This window comes from Rhipicephalus microplus, chromosome X, assembly GCF_043290135.1.
Source record: "Rhipicephalus microplus isolate Deutch F79 chromosome X, USDA_Rmic, whole genome shotgun sequence".
NCBI lineage: Eukaryota > Metazoa > Arthropoda > Arachnida > Ixodida > Ixodidae > Rhipicephalus > Rhipicephalus microplus.
The window spans coordinates 78,887,781-78,894,375 of NC_134710.1; the positions used below are offsets into that span (position 1 = coordinate 78,887,781).

Below are 6,595 nucleotides of genomic sequence, written 5' to 3' on the forward strand. Positions count from 1 at the left end.
GCAGTTCACTGTTTTCAACGCAGTAAGTCAGCACTTTTTTTTCAAGTACAATTCAGATGGTCACCAAAGTGGCTGGGACGTTTGGCATGGAATGGTCCAGCTATATTTAAGCAAAATAATTTACACAAATAACAATGTTTGTTCATCTACCATGACCACACTAGAAAAAGTTGTTCAGGCATTGTGACACTAAAATTTTCAGCGTCGTACTACCTGAACAGCTTCTTTGATAAACTCCAAACTCATGCCGAGAAAAAGCCGCTCAATCACGGTGGATGTTAAAGGCCTTGCGGCCGTAGACAATGTTGAAAATAAAAAAATGAACTCATCAGTGCTGTCACTCCTTCTTCGTCATTACTGACACGGAAGATTTTTCGGTTATCCATGTGAAGGTTCAGGAAGTAGGCTTGCTCTAGGCTGGGACCGGGGGGTAGACTACGCAGGACGTCAGCGGCACCCTCTCATCCTGTAATAAGAGCAAATATGACTTCTCATAAAAGGATGTTCGTGCTGTTCTGGCAGCACCATATATAAAGAATGTGTAGTGTGTATCCTTCGAAATGGCGTGTAATTAACATTACACTGAACTCGAAGCATACAACCCATACATTCCAATAATTTCGTATGATAAAGATAAGAGTTTTCCAGCATACAGCAAATTCCCGAAATGAGGTGAAGTGTAAGACTACAGCTCAAAAATGGCATTTACGAAAGCCTGAACTCACCTAAGAATCAAATTCCTTCTAGGGTAGTGAGCCAGTGTGAAAAACAATTCCTAAAGTACAACGTTCAGAACATGTAACATTAATCAAAATGCACAAGAAACTTACCTCTTCATGTACAAACAGTGAAGACATCTCTGCTTTCTCTTTTACATGAGAACAAATGATCTTGGGCGTGGCACTAGCGAAGAGGTCTGAAAAAAAAGTAAAAAATTTACTGACTTTAATCACGCCTCTAACAATCTGAGGAATTGTTACAAGTCACCAATCAGTGCAATTCTGACTGCCTCTATAAGGGCATCAAAAATGAACAATTTTCTCGTTCTTTCTACTCTCACACGACGCTCCGTCAATGGAATCTAATCCAAATTGGACGCTGTGCTTCCTATTTGCCTGCTTTCTAGACGTAGGGCTGCGAACATGTGTTTTGTGCACCTAATCTAGCACAGAAATTCGTCATCTATAATTCAATCATCTTAATTCATTGTAATTTGATAAAAGATGTGATAGCTCGTCCAGTTTTTAGAGTTGCGGGCCTGCAATAGGCACTGCCTTGCACGTATGAAAGTACATCTTTTTAAAAAAAATTCAAAGCTTGCTTTCAGAAAAAGCGTCTGGCATATTTGGACAACCAAGCCCATCCTCTGATGGCAATCAGGGGCATGCTATTAGCGATTATTGACTACGGGATTTACAAACGTAACCCGTGCCTAAATACTCAGTTAAACACAATCACGCAAGTAAGAGCGCTCGAACGACACCAACGCGCGCGGACGCCGACTACGTTGCAGCAGCCATGGCTTATGCTAGAGCTACCGCACATAGCTCCTACAGTCACGTATACTCTCTCGATTCTGTTATAACGCCGAACATTATCGCAGATGAAAGCGAAGCACGAAAACAGCAAACAGAAACGAGGGAAAACAACGCACGGCGATGGCCACAACAACGCGCCTTTGGAAGTCTGCTAGATCTTTCCCTGTTGCTGGTGGCACTTATCCTAAATAGCTTAAAAGACCGAGGCGCACGTGCTGGGAGCATCGCAGCATATCAGCACCTCCAACTATACCGTCTTTAAGCAAAAAAAAGCCATTTCGTACAGTGCGCCTCTGTACATGATTTTTGCTTTTTCTTTCTTTTTTTACTCTTACACCTACAGAAGCACGTTGCACATTTGAGTATTAATAGAAATGTTATTACGATGTAGCCCAAAGCACATCGTAAAACAATATCAATCACTTTGTGCAGTGTAGAGACAATGTGCGATCAGCAACTAATCCCGCCCTTGTTAAGTGATCACATCACTCACTGTATGAGTGATGCAGGCACTTACACAACATCGCGCATAGCAGTGTGAACTCGTTAAGTCACACGTTTAATCGGGCATCTCCAACAGGCCCGCGAACGCATGCTGTTGTAAATGGCTGGCAGCCTACTTCGACAGAGCTGCTGCAGGTGCCCAGCTAGCGCTGTATGATTACTACCTACGAAAACAGTACACTCACCGTTAACAGGCCCACGTTGTCCGTGTCCGCCACTCCATGAATATTCCTTAATCCGAGCGTCACTTCGAACACGGTGTCATGCGTGACCACCATTGAATATGCGCCTGTTCGCTAGAACACACACAGCGACCAAGACCCCAGACCAACGTAACGCATTTGAAAGACGATGAGACAGAGAGAGCGACGTTGAGAGAGAGAAGGGGGAGGCACTGGCGGTGGCGCCGCCGCTGTCGACGCAGGTGTTCGGTGACGCAACTATTCGCTTATCTACGCTGCCGTTGTGGGAGCAACGCTGGCCGGGGTGAGCGGGGGGGGGGGGGAGGAGCGGGAAACCCGCCAGGTCGGCGCCGAAAGGCAAACGCTATGGCGCATACGGCGGACGGCCGTTCGTCGCGGAATAACTCCTTGTAAATGGCAACTCTCCTTCCAGCCAGTCGCACAGCGACGCAGGTTATTTACCAGCCTCGGGTTCTTTGAGTATTTTGACGGAATGCGATTGCAGTGGGCGAAAAATAGTGAAGCAAAACTTGCGGAAAACAAAGTGCGCCATGGAATGGCCAGAAACAATAATTATTTCGTCCTCGGTGGCATTAGCGGGAGAGCATCGCTACACCTTTTTCCAGAGGAATTTCTTTTTGCATTGTCTGTGTCTGGCACTTCCGCGTATGGTGCCGCAAACACTGAATGCGTAGTCGAAGCTGGAACAAATTAATCCACAGTCGCGGATGTTTAGAAGGCTTGTCACGCACCACGAAACGTGCCGAGGTTCTTATAACAAACTGTTTGCTGACAACATGATCAGCACATAATTCCATATGGTTACCCAATGAGCTAGCTAAGCACCTGTAGCAAACGCAGGGCACGTTCTTGTTAAACGTTGTTAATATAAACGATGGTTGTGCATAAGTGCAGTGACAGCTTTCCGTGGGAATTGGTCATAACCCACGTTTTCGAGCGTAGAAGCACCTCAGCGGACCTAATCAGCTACCACAGCAAGTTCGTAAGCAACGATCAGGTACGAAAATGTGCAGCTGTTTTCCATGTACTGAATAGTCCGTGTACAGTGCGTTGACCACCGCCATTCCTTAAGCCACCTCCCATATAGACTCCCAGTCTGAACAGGTGTGGGACCTTAAATAATAAGAAGCAGTGCCTCCCCCCCCCCGCACACACACACACACGAAATTCGAGGGCGCACGGGCTGATACACACGCATACTTATTCACAGGCGCACACACATACACGTATACACACATACGGCCACACACACACGTGACCGTAAACGCACGCATGCATGGGCGTACACATGTGCACAGGCACGCTTAACACAAGCACGGACTCGCACATACACGCGCACGCACACATGCACGGGTGTACACACAATCGCGCTTACACGCACACACACCCATACTCGGGCGAACATTATTTGTGTGTATATAATCCATAGCAAACATGCAGCTTATAACCAACGCTTAGGAAAGCTTTCGTAACATGGATTGCAGTTAATTGCCATTATAGATGAAACGCGATTTGCTTCTGCTGACATTCTGCTGTATTCGGAGAGCACCTTCACACATTATAAGTCAATTAGGCCGTCATTTAACGCAAGGTCCACATATTCGTGCAGTAGCTGCGCTTCTCGGCCGCCAATCCAAAGGTCGCGGGTTCGATGCCGGCCGTGGCAGTCGAATTAAGGCGGAGGCGAAAAGGTAGAAGCCTTTGCACTGTGCGATATGAGCGCTCATGAAAGAACACCAAATGGTGAAAATCTCTGCAGCTTTCCACTACGACGACCCTCATAATCATATCGAGGTTTTTGAGACGTAAAATCCCAAATATTATAATTATGTGTTCTTCTTATGCTGCATATTCCATCTGATGAATCGGCACCTACACCCTTCTCAGGCACAAAAGCACCCTTAGAGCCTATTTTAGGGTGCTATTGAGGCAAGCACCCAAACAAAGGGGTGCTTTTTTTTCAATCGACCATTTATGGGTGGTAAAGGGTGTTGCAAAGGGTGCTTTCTCGTAAAAGCACCCTTTTTACACCCTTTTGGGTGTTAAAGTTTTTACTGTGCACTGCGGTGAAGCCGGGCACACCTACCGCCGCTTCCAGTACTAACAGAGGGGACTGCGTGGCTTCACTGTCAATGCGCCACGTCCGCAGCCAGGGAAACGACCACGGGACATCGCCGACTACCTGGCAGAAAGGCAATGGACACCACGAAGTCCTTCCCGTTCACCGTCGCCCAGCCACCGCATGTCACCGCACCACCGGCAGTACTCTGGCCAAACGCGGGGCTGGTCTCCTAGCCCGTATCCGGAAAACTAAGGGCAGCAACTGATGGAGGTGCGGTTGCTGTGCGACGAACTACTGAAGACTCTCTGACGACGACGATGCCCCGACGGAGCTTTCCGAACATGACGCCAACCAGGCAATGTCCTGACGACAAAACCTCACTTACCAAAGGTGACCTGACGACGCAACATGCAAGCCGACAGCCGACGCAGCCATAACCCGACGCCACGGCACAACTGGAACGCGCGACGGCGGACCAGTGACCTCGACATTCTTATAAATGGCCAGAGTGTGACCGCTCTCGTCGATGCTGGAGCCCAGTATTCCATCATCAGTGGGTAGTTCACCGTGAAGTTGAAGAAAGTTAGGACAGATTGGGGAGGCTCCGAAATCCGCACAGCCGCAGGTCATCTAGTAACACCGGCAGAAATCTGCACAGCGAGAGTCACCTTTAACGGCCGTATTTATCCTGCAGACTTCGTAGTCCTACAGCGTCACTCGAGAGATGTTCTCCTTGGAATAAACTTCTTATGCCTAAATGGTGCAGTCATCAACCTAAAAACAAAGTCGATAACGTTATCGACAGAAGAAGCACTACCGCCGCGCACGCCGTCAGGGAACCACGCCTTGAATGTGCTAGAAGAACAAGTCACCATTCCGCCTCACTTCAGCGTCAATATTTCAGTCGGCGCTCTGAAATCACGGGACTTGAAGGCGTCGTTGAAGGCAGTCACTCACAATATTTGCGTCACAAGAGTAATTACAGAGCTGCGGGAGGGAAAGCGACAGTTACGCTCACGAATTTCAGCAATGAGTACAAACACGTGAACAAAGGGGCGACGGTCGCATACATCGAACAAATTGTAGAAGCCACCATTGCTTTCGCCCTCGCCGATTCCGCAAAACCTGCTTAAAGGAACGAAGCCCCTACATCAGCTTTCGACGTCAATCGCAGCCTTCCGAACCATAAGCAAGAACAGCTCAAGGCCCTGCTCCTGAAATACGAAGATTCCTTTTCGTCGTCGTCACAAATTTGGCAGACCCAAATCATGAAACATTGCATCATAACCAAGAAAAATGCCAGACCAATTCATCAGGATCCACACAGGGTTTCGACACGAGAACGCGAGGCCGAAAACAGACAAGCTGATGTAATGCTACGGGATGACATCATTCAGCCGTCCAAAAGTTCATGGGCGTCCCCCGTTATGTTAGTGAAAAAGGATGGAACCCTATGTTGCTGCGTCGATTTTCGCCACCTCAACAAAATCACACAAAAGGACGTGTATCCTCTGCCACGAATAGACGACGCACTGGATCGGCTCCATATTGCGAAGTACTTTCCGTCGATGAACCTCAACACTAGCTATTGGCTAATCGAAGTCGACGAAGAGACCGAGAGAAGGCTGCTTTTATAACACCGGACGGCCTCTTCGAGTTTGAGGTGATGGCCTTCGGTCTTCGCTTGGCACCTGCCACTTTTCAACGCGTTATGGATACAGTACTGGCAGGATTGAAGTGGCAGACTTGTATTGTATACTTGGACGACGTCGTCGTGTTTTCCTTGAGTTTCTACGAGCATCTTCAGCGCCTTGAAGCTGTACTTCAAGCCATCAAGATGTCCGGACTCACGCTGAAGCCAGAAAAGTGCAGATTTGCGTAGGAGGAGCTCTTGTTCCTGGGGGCACGTGATTAATAAGTCTATAGTCCGTCTCTATCCGCAGAAAACAGCCTCTATTGCCAACTTCCCGCCACCTACTGACAAGAAAGCAGTGCACCGATTTCTGGGCCTGTGCGCCTATTATAGACGGTTTGTCAAAAACTTCGCCCGCATTGCTAATCCACTCAGTAACCTTACCACGGCCGATATGGAGTTCAAGTGGGAAAAGCTACAGGAAGACGCTTTCAAGGAGCTAAAGCAATGCCATTAGACGCCTCCAGTACTTGCCCATTTCGACGAATTAGCTGAGACAGAAATACACACTGAAGCAAGCAGCGTAGGTCTTGGTGCCGTTCTTGTGCAGAGGGCTGACGGACTAGAAAAGGTTATTAGTTACGCCAGCCGATCG

The 6,595-nt window shown here is 48.0% G+C and overlaps 1 long non-coding RNA gene across 1 annotated transcript; it reads right to left on the minus strand.

The window, feature by feature from the left end:
• Nucleotides 1-405: 405 nt before the first annotated feature.
• Nucleotides 406-2,369, minus strand: LOC142776891 (uncharacterized). The gene is made up of 3 exons (XR_012887864.1): nt 2,228-2,369; nt 831-916; nt 406-466 (listed from the first exon to the last, which is right to left on the minus strand). It is a non-coding gene; the product is annotated as an uncharacterized LOC142776891 (long non-coding RNA).
• Between the last annotated feature and the right edge of the window lie 4,226 nt (nt 2,370-6,595).